This window comes from Solea senegalensis, linkage group LG3 (assembly GCF_019176455.1).
Source record: "Solea senegalensis isolate Sse05_10M linkage group LG3, IFAPA_SoseM_1, whole genome shotgun sequence".
NCBI classification, from domain to species: domain Eukaryota; kingdom Metazoa; phylum Chordata; class Actinopteri; order Pleuronectiformes; family Soleidae; genus Solea; species Solea senegalensis.
The window spans coordinates 24,380,459-24,396,794 of NC_058023.1; the positions used below are offsets into that span (position 1 = coordinate 24,380,459).

At 39.4% G+C, this 16,336-nt stretch overlaps 1 protein-coding gene across 1 annotated transcript in view; it reads left to right on the plus strand.

The window, feature by feature from the left end:
• The first annotated feature begins 209 nt into the window (after positions 1 to 209).
• cdk17 (cyclin-dependent kinase 17) overlaps positions 210 to 16,336 on the plus strand; it is a 36,978-nt gene continuing 20,851 nt past the window's right edge. The window contains exon 1 of the mRNA XM_044021005.1: positions 210 to 557. The gene's annotated coding sequence lies outside the window, so the exon portion shown is untranslated. The remainder of the gene's footprint in view (positions 558 to 16,336) is intronic.

The following is a 16,336-nucleotide window of genomic DNA, read 5'->3' on the forward strand; positions in this document are numbered from 1 at the left end:
CAATTTATACGGTGTAATACGGTTTATCATATGTTTGTATCTTTGTGTTAGATATCTATAAAATACATGTTTCGTTGTTTTATTTTGAACAGGATGCAAAAAAAACCTCGCCTTTGAAGCTTTCATTTTGAAACTGACGGTATCACTGTACGTTTGGGTGCGGTTATATTTTGAAATGTCACCGGAAGTTGTGTCGCTGCTTATGTAGGTCCCACTGACGGCAGGTTTGCCTACACCCCTCCCGTCGCCTCTGTCGACAGCAGGTCCTCCTCCAGCCTCTTTAAACTGCTTTCGCCGCCACACTAACGACACTTCAGGTTTTCGGTGAGAAGCTGTGTGTCTTCACAGCCCTCATTCCCGCCGGTGAGTGTGAGCGAGTGTGTGTCTGAGGATATTTTATTTCGCTGTCGGAGCGTGTGGAGCTAGAACAGAACACAGACGAAAAAGGAGCTGTGTTTGAGGTTCCTTCAGTGGGCGGATAAAGCGGAGGAGGGCAGCATCCGGGCCTGGCAGCTCCGGAGAGTCGCCTCGAAAACCACAGAATCCACCGTTTTCAGGTAAATTCCTTTCCTTCACAGTCACCTTTAACAACAACACGCAGCCGGTCCGATAATGGCGCGGCGTTACATTATGTCCCAGTGCGAATGACTAGGACTGAACCGTGTTGGGAATGTGTGGAAAATGACAACACAGAGCAAACAGCAGCTGAAGAATAATGCAGTCAATATTCTCTGTAAAGCTGTATATGTAATTATACAACTACCATCGGTGTTATTACCAAATACTGTGACACCAATGTTAACACCTCGCGCACATTTTCAATGTAAAAGCCCTTATATTTCGTTTCGAACACTCCTGTATTCTATTGTTATCTCTGGGTAACTAAGCAGTAAAAACCAAGAAAACAGGGCTACTTTGTGAAACATACGTCACTGATAAATGTAACAATCTTAACTAACTAACACCACTCAGATGCCATGAGATTATTTACTATACCAACATTTTTCACAAAAAAGTTGCAATATGACAATCTTAATTATAATATTTGCCTTCAACTACTAGTTAAGCCCTCATCAGAGTGTGCATGTCTACATATATTTTAGTTATATGCAGTGATGAGTAGTTATCTCAATTTTTGTAAGTGGCATATTTCAATGTGTTATATTAACTTGGAGTAATAAAAATATTTATATAAAAAATAAAAATATTTAAATGTTACCATTTTGTTGGTCTGGCTGTTATGGTCCAGTATGTAGAGATGGGTTGGGTATGATGGATATTTGGCAAATATTCACATTCTAAACTGGAGTCTAGTGCATGAGAGCTTGTGAAAGTAATGCAAGGTTCACAGTGTGTTGAGCAGAGGGACAGATAATGCATTCAAAGACCTTTGTAAATTTCATCACTTCTGCAGGATCTACTGTATAGTGTTGAGCTTGAAAGCAAATCTCTTAAATGTATCTCTTCTGCAAACATGCATACTGTCAACTAACTAAAAATGTGCTGCTGCTGCCTTGTGCTACAAGCTACACTACAAATAAGGTATTCACTGAAGTAGGAAGATTTTTTTTGTCATTGAACTTAGTGATAAAGCTTTTAAGACAACACGTAAGAGTGTTTAAAGTTGCTATACCACTCTTAAATATGTTTGTATAGTGACTAGCAGCTTTAAAATCAAAATTGTCTGTTGTAAAATGTTTCTACAACACCCTGAATGGGTGTGTGCTTTTTATATTTTGAAGCAGAAGCTAACTAAGAAAAGATAAGCATCGCTCTTAAACCTGATCGATAAACGAGGAAATGGGAGAGGACAGAGTTGTGATAAAGCGATTGCAAAGGCTATCGTAGTTCCCGACGCACTTATGAAAGGGAGGGGTCGTAGTTTGCGGTCTCACCATTAGATGTCACTAACTAATGGACTATATGAACAACTTCTGCCTGAATATAAGCTAGCTCCATGTCGCTAAGGGTACTTTGTAAGGAGGTAATGTTGGTGATCAAAACTTCTCCATTGTCTTTTAGTAGTTGTTTTAGCAGTTAGCCCTGAGTGATTCAACATGGCCTAAAAGGAAAACGACCAACCCTAACCCACTAAATACTCTTGGTAACTACTGCAGACAGTGACTGTAGAACCCCACTGCATCTTTGCCAGCTTACCCAAAGTAAACAAGCTGGCTTATTAAAGACCAGGAAGTGACCGTGCATATGGTCACCTCTTACACAATTGACCATAAAGTTCTGCTTGTGTTGTGTTCCAACAGGTCATGAGACTAAATGTCTTCTGAAGAAACGAAAGTGTCTGTTAACTAATTGAAATGCCCCACTGGAAAAGATTTGCATTCAGATGCAAAATTACCTCAAGGTGATATTAAAAACTGGGTTAGGGATTTTTCTGCAATCGCTTTGAGTGTATGATAAATCCAACACAACACAAATTCACCATTCTGTTATCACCATTGAAACTGTTATTATGGACAGTATTGTGAGATAAAAGGACATCTTGACTCCTTAAATGAAGATAAGCTGTAAAATTGACCACTTATCAAACGCCTCAACATGTCGACTGTTTTCCACTTCCTCCTTGACCTGCCTTTATTTCTTCTGGCCTTCACCTAGATCAACTAGCCACTCAATTAATTGTGTGTTTATACTTGTATTTGTCACCTCTTCAGGACCAGTGGTCTTCGCAGAGACCAAAACTTGGTCCTAATGAGGCAGAACCTCATTTCTGAGGAACTGGTTTTTGGGGCTAATATTGAAATTGTGGTTAGGTTAATTAAGGTTAGGGATAAGTCTTTTTTGGCTGTAAATGAATGGAAGTTAATACAGTGTCTTAAGAAGAATTGCTGTACAAAACAGTGCACGTGTGTGTGTGTGTGTGTTTGTGTATTGACCCACATTCACATCCATGCTGTTGGTGGGGAGAGTGATGTGGCCTCACAGGACTGTGTAATTACCCTGACAGCCTCCTCCTCGTGTCATTGGGGTGAATAGAATTTGCATTGATCTGTGTCTGCATTATACCATATACAGCAGGAAAATGAGAGCTGAAAGCATGTTTGGTGAACAGATAGGATTGATGAGGATTTCCAGTGAAGTGGCTTGTTTCTCAGGTCTTGCAGTTGTGTGCAGTTGTGTGGTTTCACTTTGACTTATTTAAGTGCCATGTGTTTGAATCGCAGTTGGTCAGTGTCAGTAATTGGATCCAAACTTCCTGTTTGAGCAAACAAACTGTCCCATATCAGAGGTCACATCCTTTGGAAGACTCCATCTATGCAGCCTTCATGAGCCATACAGAAAGTGAAGGACTGGACCAAAATGAGAAGGTCTGGTCTTTAGAGAGTCTTTCCTCATTGTGTCACCAGCTTCTTTCACCCTGTCAGCTGTTGCCTAGCAACAGCGCTGCAGTTGGACATTGTGCAGGTCACTATTGTATAACCAGTAATTATTATTATATTATTTTTTTTTGTTTTTTTTCACACTTGTCAACTATTCAGTTGAGTTTAAACCGGGTTCCCTTTTAACTGTGCTGGTCTCGTTACCTTTGGCATCTTTTTTCAAAAAACAGTATCACAAGATAAATCTTGAGATAGGATGAAAAGTATCCATCAGTTAGAATCTTAGTGGAAAGATGCACATGTAGTTTTGCTTGACAGAGCTTGTTTTCAGATGAAGAACTCAGCATTCTAATAATGTCACGTAATTTCTGTTCACAAAGACTAAACAGAGGCAGAATAACAACAACAAAAGTCACCAAAAGATTTGCACTGCGGCTTTAAATCATTTAAATGAAATAAAAAATATGTGTTTCCTTAATGTGAATATTTTCTGGTTTCTTCACTCCATAAAACAAAGAAATCATTCAAACTGAATAATTTTCAAGACATTTGAGAAGAATGTCATAATTTTAAGATTTGGGAAACGCCAGTCAACATTTTTGAACATTTTATGGCCCAAACAAGTAATTGACAGATTAATTGAATAACATTAGTTTTGTAATAGAAATTCTGATGCAGCAAGATACATCGATAATCATTTTATCGTTGATTCAAGCCCTTTGATTCTTATCAAGAGATTCCCATTCTTATACTTTATGTACGGTGTTGGCATGTAACAGGTGAATTAAAAGCAATTTAATTTTAAAGTTATCAAGCACATTATCTATGTTCTGTCTTCAGAATGATGAGGTGTCATTTTTGTGGTGATTTCCCACCATGCTGTGCAGCAGAGCAGACTGCATGTACTGATGATTACCCTCCAAAACACTGTTGCCATTGACAACTAGGCCAGCAGTTTGCTGTCTCTCCTTTCCTCTCTCTCTTTTATGTAACACCAACTTGTGCAGTGTTTTATTGATCAGACGTGTTTGTGATGTGTGTGTACAACATGTGTGCATACTTGTGTGTGAGTACTGTCTGTACTTGTGTGAATGTGTATGTGTGTGTGTGTGGGCACTTGTGTCCTCCGGTGTGTTTATATGATCCTGTCTGTGTGAGTCTGTATGTGACTGTATGTGCAGGAGGGTGTGTGTGTGTGTGTGTGTGTGTGTGTGTGTGTGTGTGTGTGTGGTGGAATGTGTTTGAGTGAGTACAGCACAGTATGTTTCAGTGGCTCTGCCACAGGGTGGGTGAAGTAGTCATTATTGGGCTTTTTTAGGGTCTGGCTAATTCTAGGGCTTCAGAATGAATACAATTAGTGTGGAGTGGGTGCAGCTCGAACACACACACGATTGCATGAAATAAAACACACACACACAGATGAGATGAGGAAAGTTATGTGAGCCACGAATGGAATGTGGAGTGATGTGAGTTCAGTCTCTCTGCTCTCTCTCTCTCTCACACACACACACACACTCTGTAGCTCTAAAAGTGAATTATTTAGGTCACACTACATCAAACTCTTTTCAGCGATGCAGTGGTGCAGACTTCAACAAGTGTGATTTTCCTCTTTTTTATGTCATTATGCTTATGTAGGCTACAGCGTAGGCTGTGTCTATCCTACAAATATGTATTTTTTTTATTCATAAGGTCAATAATTAACATGATTAATCAAATGTCAGGATTATTATAGACAGATTTTTGCTCTTGCATGGAAGTTTTTTATGGACAGAAAACACTAAATATAGGAACATTTCCCTCATCATACATATTATATTGATATAGAGTACTTGTATATTTACTTGTAATGTATATTTCTATTCTAATATGTATTGTTATTGAGCCCTTGTGTGTGCGAGTGTGTGTGCGCGTGTAAAACTGTACACACAAAATTGTGTGTGTGGAAAATTGTATGGAAAACTGAACACAACTAACCTCTCTCACACACACAGATGTACACTCTATCGTTATTCTTGTATGTTTTTGGCATCCTGCCCTGTCCAGTTACCCCCAGGATAAACTGTCCTATCATGCTTTGCCAGGTGTGTGACTGTGTGTGTATTAAGGGTTGTGTTAAGTTGTTAGGTGAGCAGGGCAGGCTCATAAATTGGAGCTTAGCCGATGGCATTGTTACAGGAGCAGCAGTAGGTGCAGGGGGAGATGACACACACACACAACTTGTTTTTATATCTTAGTGAGGACACATAATAGACATAATGCGTTTCCTAGCACCTTACTGCAACCTTAACCTTAACCATCAAAACTAAGTGCCTAACCCTTACTCTAACCCTAAAATAAACCCAATTCTAACTGTATCCCTAAAATCCTGAAAAGGCTCTTTAGATGTGGGGCCCAGACAAAATGTCCACACTCAGAGGTCACACATTAAAATGAAAGAAAAAGTCAGCTTCACTCCTGAAGTCACTTTACCTCATGTGGTGAACACTTTAAAGTGGTGGTGTCATTTGACAGTGAACTTGCTGAAATATTTATTACGCAGACAGACACACATACACAATAATGAGGAACATTATTCTGCCAGAAGCCTGAAAATTACTTCAGGCTGTTTGCTCTTTGTTTTATAATTTTTATTTCCAGTGTTACTTATTGTCACGTCCAGTATCTCCACTACTGAAATGGGACTGAATGTTACGTGGTCATTTTCTTTACATAGTTTAGTATTATAGACTGTATATAAAAATGTACAGAGTTCTCTGGTTGCAAAAATAACTCTGTTTGAAACATATAAGCGGACACCAGTGTGATTGACAGATGGTATCGACCAATAGAAGCCTGGTTGCAGGCGACACCTCTTTATGGGTGAAGTCATAATGGTTGCCACTGGATTATATCACATTAATGGTACTTGCGACTCATGTGGAGATAAGGCGGTAGAAGATGGATGGATGGATGGTTCCACTCCTGTTTGGTCCTCTGATGAAATATCTCTGCACCTTAGTTTCTTTAGTTAGCCTAGCATTAGCCTGACATAACAACAGAACAAGCTATTTTGGAGCTGTAAATCCCCTCAAGGCTCTCACTTGGTGTTTTCAAGGTGATAAGCTTCAAACATTTATCAAAATGAGCTTAGTAGGTTAAGAGGCTACTGTTCACTTGCTGTCAACAACAGCTGGTTTCTGTATATCCCACATGACTATCTTCATTAAATACATTCTAGAGCTTGATATTGGCTCTAAACGATGTAGTTTATTGAATGTCTACAAAAACAAATTCATGCAAATTCATAGTGCTGAGAGAGTACTAAATACAGTCTGCTGTTCAGTACGTCGATCCTTTATAACTCACCATCTGCCTGCTTCTCTAAAACAACTCATCTCACGTTATCATAACTGTTAAAATTGATTTGCGTAGTTTAAATAATTCATACCTTTTAAGAGAATGCTATCTGTTTCACTGCTTTTATGCTTTTATTGGGCTTGACCCTGAAACAGTCTGTTAACTGTAGCTTTGTTCCAATTATTCCAACATATTCTTGTGCCTTTTCTAGATAAAGTCTCTGTATAAAAATGAGTTTCCTTTTTTTAATCTTAAGTAGGGGTCTCTGATTAGCCCTGTTTCTTCCTGCTGGGTTAATCATTGTTGTCTAGACAGTGGTTATATTTTGTGCTGATAAAGTCCATCAAAGGTTCACAGGAAGTAGTCACAACACTTGGACCACAGACACTCAAAAAGCCAGGAGAGAAAATGGGACAAGTATTGATGTTTGTAAATGCAGCTCTTATTTCAATGAACCAAAAAATGCTGCTTTAATTACTTGAGCTTCCTTGTCAACATTTATACTAATATATCTCATGCAACTTCTTAGCATAACTAAGCACCTCGTTCAGTATTATCTAAAGGTCGGGGACGTTTGCACACACTCAAGTAATCTGGTCTAATCAGATTAACACAATGAATACAATCCATGAGTGGTGATAGACGTCATGTTTGAACGGACCATCAACTACAGAGAGTTCAAACTTGAGTCCATAATCTGTGTGTCTGAAAAACCTTTATCTTGTTCTCTTATTATCTTCACATCCTGATAGCCATCAGCAAATAAAGCTGTGTGTGTTGTTTCCCTCGTAATACTGTAACAAACTTGACCAATCTTTTTTTTTTCAGGAATTAACCTACCTTTGTAGTTCATTATTATCATGTTAAAGCTCCAGTATATAAGAATTAGTGACATGCAATGGTAAATGGAGGTTGCCTCCACAAAATGTTGGCCTCTATAAAGCAAGTTCTTTAACTAAAGTACATACTGCAAACTTAAACAAACACACTTAAGGGTAGTATATTCATTTTCTGTCAATAAATCCTGTGAAATTTTACATTGTCATGTTTTCAGTGTCCACAAAGCTCCCTTCAAACCACTCTCTCCTCCTGGCGTCATATGTAAAAAAGCTAATGAGCTAATGTAAAAAAACCCGCTATGTTGGCAAGCTAGCATTTAGCGAGTCGATCACATGAAACATTAGCTATTTATCTTTATCTTTATAATGTAAGTTCCCCATTATCAGCATATTGTGGATGCTTTTTATCAAAATGTTTGGTTGTATTGTATATTGTCACATCTGCAGTGAGCTTCCACTTCTGCCGGTAGCCTTCTCATGGTTAGATGGAGGTTGGCTCAAAAACACAAGAATATCTCCGCACTGTTGCCAAGCTGTTTGATGAATCTGGGTCACAGAATCACTGAAGCTTTTTAGAAGAAGTTTTTTTAGAATCCACCAATCAGAAATGTTAGGTTTAACATCAAAGCACCTGAAATAGGAACAAAGATAGTTTTTGGCCAACAGTTGTTACCAACTGAATAGACATGGTCTCAGGTTTGGATGTCCCACCTGTCCTGGAAGAAAAGACAAGAAGAAGCCCGGGTCACTTTGTTAGATAGTGTAAGCTCATGTACGCACGCACACACATCAAAACCAGTCACCTTAGGGAGGCAACACCTGTTCCCGGAGGCCTGAGGCTGAATGAGGAAGATGGATTTTAAGACTGTGCCCTGGGGAGTGTTGGGCGTGAGAAGGGAAAGCCATAAAACTGATTGAAGAGGAGGAGGAGGAAAGGTGATAATAGGAGGAATGTCCAAGTCCTGTTGTTCTGTTGTGTAAAACAGCCGGACTTCAATAGAAATCGCTGTGTGGTAGAGCCCTGCTTTTGTTTTTTCGTGTTGTTGGGTGTATTCGCTTGAAGCTGTTGCTCTTTATATGCCTGCTGCTGCTTCTGAGTGAAGAGAGAGTCAAATTTGCAGCCGCAGAGAACATGGTAATGGGATTTTGTAATCAGATTGTGAAAAATAAGCAACTACGATTAGTCCAGATTACATTGACAAGAAAAGAAACTAGGATTATTTTGTTAAAAATGTCATTATTATAGTTAGGGTATATTGTGATTACATTTTACATGTTTTGTTTTACGACTTTGTTACGGGCGAGTGCGCCTGCAGTTATAACATGAATCAATGATTATTAGACTAAAACATTGAACTATGCCAATTTAGTTCATTTACTCAAAACGGACGGAGCAACATAACGAAGACAAGTTATCTTACCGTTTTCATATGATATGCCATGTTTGTAGTCGAGCTGTGATATGCAAACTGTTGCTGGTAAACTTTGCATTTGACTTTTTTATCGCCATCTGTTTTTGTACAATGACTGACTGTTGCCTAAAATGAAACGCTCAAAATTAAACAAAACCACCGGACGTTCTTTAATCTTTCTGTCTCCTGTGGGTTGGGCTAATCCAAAATACTGAAAACAAGGCGGGTGTTCTCTGAAGACACGCTGTTACCTGTGGAACAGGGGTGCTCTGAAAACACCCCCATTAGCACTTGGTACATTCCTCCAGATAAAATCAAATTAACCATAGACTGTATGAAATTAACACGGCAAAAAGTCGACTTATCAGAATTGGAGTCGAGCCAGAACGCATCGACTCATAAATCGACCAGTCAACCGGGACTTTACAGCCCTAGTTTTGTCATATACGTGCAGTTTTTCGAAATAAAGCATTGACATGGTTTGGTATGTAATGTAGATGACATGTAAATGACATGTAATGGTATTTGGATCAATATGCTGTCAGTGAGAAAAACTAGTTAACTGCACAGATAATTTTGTAGGTATTTTTAATAATTGTAATGAGACTACATCCATTAAGAAAAGATAAATGAGGTGTTTTCATTCCTTATATTTTAGTACTGCTTAATCTGCATGAGATACACACTTTCAATCAGTGTGAATCGCTCTCTGCGTGTGTGTGATAGAGTTTCCCACCTCTCTGCACTGGAATGTGCCTTCTCCAGCTGTGTGTTTGGATTCACCAACCAAATAACAGACAAGAAAATGCATTCTTGTGTGTTTTTTCATCCGACTGTGCGTGTGTGTATGTGTTACACAGACCGGAAACTTCTATTTAACCCTCGTTAGTCTGGTGTGGTTGTAAGGAGACAGACGTGCATTATGTAAGAGATGGAGCAGAGGAGAGTACATGTGGGTGTTGATTTCACAAATACAAAGATAGGAGGTGAAATGTATATGTGTGCAGGAGCAGTTGATGTTGGTGACTGTGGCTGAAGGACAAACACTTCTGCTATGATAATAAATAATAGTAATTATTTTAAATACAAAGATTGTTTTACCCTCAAAAGAGAGCCAGAACCCTGTCTAAACATTACATGCAAGCAATTGCGTCACCAACCTGAATTATAGCCCTGTATTTATAGCTCACTGTTAGACTGTGGTGTGCAAAACAGAACATAGTCAGACACAATACAAGTAAAGCTGCAGTTTGCTACTTCTATGGTGGTGAGAGGTAACTGATTGGAACTGAGAGCACACTATGAATTTATTTATCCAGTATAATTGAAGTATTTCTTTTTATGTGATAAGGTAAACAGGGCACCATTCGTGTGTAAAAAACGGCAGCAAAAAACCTGCCTGTCGTGTTGCAGACAGAGCAAGATAACAACCACTTTCACTATACAAACAACAAAGTAACTGTATACAGTATGCTGTAATTTGAAGAAGTGGAGCGCAGCAGTGAGAACTCTCTTTCAGAATGGTGTGTTTCCGGAAGTTAACTTTCTCAATTGGTTTTCTCCGTCCTCATAGAATCATGACCATAAAATTTGATGTGGAGTTGAAAATATAAGTTTCAAGAGTAATGCTGTGTTTCTATTGTGGTATGATTTAGTTTGGTACAATGTGGTACAGTTTGGAACAACAGTAGAACAGCAGTTCCTGTGTGCTTAAAACTATGATTTTCTCTGTGGGATATGGCGTGAAGGAGTGAGCATGTTACATACTTAAGCTGTAAATAGTTTTGTTTGATATGTTCCTGGTGTAAATAGTTTTGTTTGATATTTTCCTCTTGATTGGTCACTGTGTCACATGACAACAAAATGTATTTGTATGGAAATATTGATTAGTGCAGCTTTAAAAATAGTCTAGTTTCTGCTCTCTGCTCTGTTCGTGTTTGATTCAAACAAGCATTTACTCACACTTGTACAGTGTACACCCTTTAGCTCACAAATTACTGTGTGTGTGTTTGCATGAGTGGATTAATTACAGTGATGGTGGGAATAACTGATAAGAGGATCGTCTAACCTGCTGCACACAGTCTCAGTTGTGTAATTGGAAGATAAATGAAGATTATTGCATTTAGGCTGACCTCAAGCTAACACACACACCTAAACACACACACACACACACAGGAACAGTAAACCGTTTAACCAGCATGTTTGTGTCTTTTAAGCCTCACCCTCCTCTTGCTTCAAACAGATGACACTGAAGTGTCTGGGCGTGTAGTCAAGCCGATGTGTTTGTGTGTTTGCCGGGTACCCTGTGTGCTTTATGGCCTGTGGGCTTCATGTTTATGTTTGTCATATGGTAAGAGAATGATGGGATAATGCTGCACCATGGTCCGTGTGCTGTGTTTGCTTTCGTTTGTATGTGTGTGCGCATGCATGCACGTGTGTAGTCAACTGAGAGACACCACAGTCTTTATACCTAAAAATAACATCTTCCCTCCTGCTCTGTTTCCTCTCCTCCAGCTTTGTCTTCATTCTTTCGTCATTAAACCCTCAGTGCTCTTCTTCCTCCTCCAAACCCTGTCAACCTCTTAAATGTCTGTTTTTCAGTCCATTTAGTTTTCCTTTATGCCCATCGTTAGTAGATAACGTGCATTGTAATGCTCAAATGACATTAGGCATGATTTACCGTTTGGAGACACCACTATCTGATGATGAGTGAAGCAGGTGATCGACTTCTGGCCAAATCTGAGACCTGGTTGTTGTGAGGGCATAAAGCAACATCATGCCCAGTGCATTTCGAAGTCTTCCTGTCATCCATGAACTTTAAAAATATCCTATACTTCAAGCTGACCGAGCACAGAATCATTCTCCTTGTCATTCCAAATAATTTACCAGTGCAAAGTTCACACATCGTTTTGTCAGCGGTGGGAACTGTGGCACATGTGCAGAGCAGCCAGGTCAGATTGAGTTCAACTCTGGGTGTCTGAGTTGAGTGAATAATTTCAGGCATGTTAACATTTTAAAAGTCTAACTTTAGTCTGAGTACCGCAATAAATTGTTTTTTCTTATGTCATGTAAGCATACTAAGTGACATTCTCATGCTCTGTCTTACCTTGCCTTCCCAACAACTTCTTAATAATTTACGTTTGGGGTAGCAGCTCTTCTAGCCCTGTCCAACATTTTGTGGAATAACAGCCTAGGCTTTTGCGATGTCTTATTGTCTTATCCAGCACCACATCGGAGGTTCACATTTTTGGTTTTTTAGTGAGATGTGTCAGTGTCACTCAGAACATGAAGCCTAATGCTGCATCATAGCATTTAAATTGTGTGAACCTTTGACTTAAGGAGTCTGAGATATTTTGAGTTTCTTGCACCAGTGATAGCTGCTGCTTTGTGAATATTTATGAAATAAACAAAAGGATGGTATCATTAGTACTGAATTGATACACACTTATTGATACTTCAGGTCCTGTTGATACTGATTTCCAGTCATTCTGAAGTTGCGATTGAATATCGATAAATGCACTTGTCCAGTTTGCTTATTGATACTTGGGTATCGGGAATTGGTGCTGAATTGATACCAGTTTGTCTTTGGTCACTACCCATCAGTAGCGAGCTCCTGGGTAATTCTAGTGTCTGATCTTGTCACTGAACCAGTAATTTGACAAATGCACAAGATTCTCAAAACTGTCCCAACTCAGTCTTGCTTCTCTTTAAAACTCTCCTGAAAAAGCTTGTGAAACTGCCCTCCCCTTCTTCCTCTTCTCTTCCTGTAGTCAACCAAAGTACTTTCTTCTTGTGGTTATTGTTAATGTCGTTATATTAACATTACAGTCTTTTGTGCTCTCACAGACACACAGGGTTATTTCAGCTCGTGCCTCTGGCTCAGTCATGCTGAAGCTCCTTTTTTTTTTTAAAACAAAGGCTCTTTCATTGGAAATCACCCACATTGCACTGCACAGCAGCACTGATGCTTTGTTTGTTTGTGCTCTTTTCACACAAGCACATGCTTGTGACCCTGCTCGCTAGGGTTCAACTGAATTCAGTGCTTGAAGGCGATGATAACGGCAGTAATCGTTACGTAATAAGGCTGTAGGTAATGTTTTTGGATTTCAAGTTAGCCAATTGAATTTTCTTCCTCATTGGGTTGTAAACTGCATGACCACAGGATTTAGGCTCATGCATTTCACAAAAACTGGGACATATTCATTTGGTGGAAAATGGAAAAGCCATTCTTAAATACAGGATTTTACAGAAACATTCAGTGTGAAATTGTCCAGAAATTGTTTCTTTAAGCAGGTCGCACAGTTATGGTAGAGAGAGATATCAGATACAACCATTCCTCCACCCTGCAGGCTTTGTGGGGCGATTACACCATTTGATGCTCCTGGTCTGTTTGATGCCTTTGCTTTGCTTGTAATGTATACCAGCAATATGAGGGAAACACCCTGGTGTATGTGTGTGTGCTGCTGTGATCTCTTTGTGAGGGCAGTGATGCAAATGGGCCTGAAGCAGTGCAAACATTAGACCCACCTCCTATCCTAAAGCCAGACATGTGTAAATGCAGGAAAATCAAATGTGAACACCTGTGTGCGCTCACATTTAGCCCTCTAGCTTTTTTTTTCTTTTGGTTGAATTTTAGTCTTTCATCCTCACTGCTCTGATTGGCATGTTTGTCACATGGTTCTTATGAAACTGTGATTTCCATTGTGTGGTGTTCAACGTGGGCATCTAGCAGGCTTTGAATGTGGGAGTAGTCGCTCACTGAGACATTAATGGATAAAGGAGAAATGAATGACCACACAGTTTGCAAAAAAAGAGAAAAGATGCTGTAAATCCAAAGACGTGGAGGCTGTTTGGCGCGGAGCTAATCTGATGAGTCAAACATCAAAAACTGGGATAAGTTCAATGTTAGCTGCTGCTGCTAACGGTGAGAGAATATTTCTAGAACTTTCTTGTTGTGTATTCTTTGTGCAGAAACATGTGAGCTAGTGTAACACTGTGGTTCACTGTTATGTTTTTAATTTTGGACAACAATGGAGCTCTTTCTACCGATATCTCTTGCATTTCTAACCCAAATGTAAATGCCAGCACTGCATGACATTGTAGTTCATTATTGAGAGACTACATTTAAACTTTAAACCTCCAGATCTTCTCAGTTTGGGTGCACATAATAACAACTTAGCCCTGTGACTATGACTAAGTGTAATTCGATTTTGGGAACACAGTAGTTGGGTACATTTACAGTACTTTACAACTAGATAAAATGTTAAATTACACAGGCAAACAAACTTTATGAAGAGCTGGATTTGGTTTATTTTGAGTAGTTGTGGAGGAAAAGGAGAGGATCCACTGTGTATGGCTTGAACAGCCTGTGTTGCAGTCAGTATACTGTTCTAAACAGTAAACCCCGGTTCTAAACAGAAAATGTTTCTACTTAATAACACTTATTTTACTTGTTATGCATCTGGTTAATTTATTGTTTACACCTTATTTTCAATAAAGCAATAAACAAAACATTTCAATTATCTCCTTTTGCTCCCAGTTTCACTAAAACTACACCTTTTTCTCCAAACCCAGCCCAACCCTTCAGGTCCTGTTGGGTCCTGACAGGCTCTGGCCGGGTATCTCTGCCCAACATGGAAGCGGTTGTGTGCTCAGAAAAGTCAGTGTTGATAATATGTCGGTGCGTCATACAACCACACTTAAAAAAAAAATCAACTTTCCCTTTTAAGGTCGACTTGGATCACCACCAGTGGCTTTTGTTCTTGCTCTCTAAGCAGTACTGTACATGGTTGCAGTCACTCGGGTGATTTCATGGCTCTTGAGCAAACACAAAGACACCATTGTGGCTCAACTCACAGAAAAGAACCTCACTTTCTTTCTGTGATTCCTTCCTTTTGCCTTCCTCTTCCTCGTCCTTGTTCTTCCCGCTCCCACACTCTCTCTCTCTCTCTCTCTCCCTCCTCTCCTCTCCTCTTCACATTCACACTTTCACCCACCAGCATTGAATATTAAGCCACATTTTCCTCACATTACCTCACTCTTGTACTGGAAAAAAGAAGGGAGAGAGGAAGAACGGAAAACTAGGAAAGGAAGTAGAAATGTGGTGTTTGAGTGAGTGAGTGAGTGAGTGAGTGTGTGTGTCTGAAAGAGAGAAAGAGAGAGACTGAGTGAGTGAGAGAGAGCGCATATGATATCATTAGCCCCTTAATTGGACTATGTCGCATTTTGTCTTTCCCCCTTGCTCGCCCTTTGAAGTTCTCTCCTCCAGACTACCCACAATGCATTTGGGAGGCATCCAGCAGGGTGCATAGGAATGATGGAGTGGGGGTTGTTGGGAATGTGGGTCAAAATGTGTCTGCAAGAACATTTCTGGGGATGCTGGTGATGAAAAAAGAAGAAGAGAGAAAATCATAGGTTCAGTTGTTTCTTCCAGTTCCTCCTGGTTCACATAATCTCATGTGCCTCATGCTTTACACACACACACTCAGATTCATATACACACACGTCACATGAGTCTCTTTGTTTTGGTTTGCTGCAGAGATAAAACTGTGCTTTGTTATACTCCTCCTCTGTAAGGGAGACAAAGAGCACTTATCTCTCATACAGTGAGTGTGTTTGTGCATGTATTACAGAGAGAATTGTGTTTGTGTGAAAGTGTTTTCTAATGAAGTCATTTCACATTTGTGTTGTGATTTTTAGGAGCTGGATTTTTGTTATTTCCTGCCATCTGATTGATCGTCTGCTGTGTTTGTGCTTGACATTTTCTGGCATAAACACTGACCTTGTCAGGACTAGTAGTCATCATGGAGACGGAAAACCTGGACCTAATGAGGCAGAACCTAATTTCTGAGAAACTCGTTCAGTTAAGGTCTAAGATCTGAGTTGTGGTTAGGTCACGTTAGGTTACAGGATGGCTTTACTGAAAAATGGAATCCTATATTTGGATACAACTTAATAAATGGCAAGTCACAAGACTCAGCATAACGTCTCACAGTAAATGCAGAGCTTAGTTTCAGTCTCTGTAGTTGATTTTGAGGCTGAAGTCCAAGTTGTTGCATTTGGTGAACGTGATTGTCAGCTGATTAGCTTTGATAATTTCCTGTTTTTATTATGTATTGTTTTTTTTTTACCTGCTTCATAATCAGATGTGGGTTTTTTTGATTGCAGTAGAAGTGCTCTTACTTTACTCACTAGGCTAATATTACCTGGTATACTGTAAAGCGATATCAAATCACTGTTTTGATATCGCTTGTGCTACTGGTAATCATAATTAGTATAGTTTGTTTCATTTAAATATACTGACTTCTGTCCCTATGACGAACTACAATTAGAATACACTGTGTTAAACAAAAGACTCATGTTATTCACCTTAGGTATTTAAAGCATTGCCATTGGTAATCAGTGTCACACC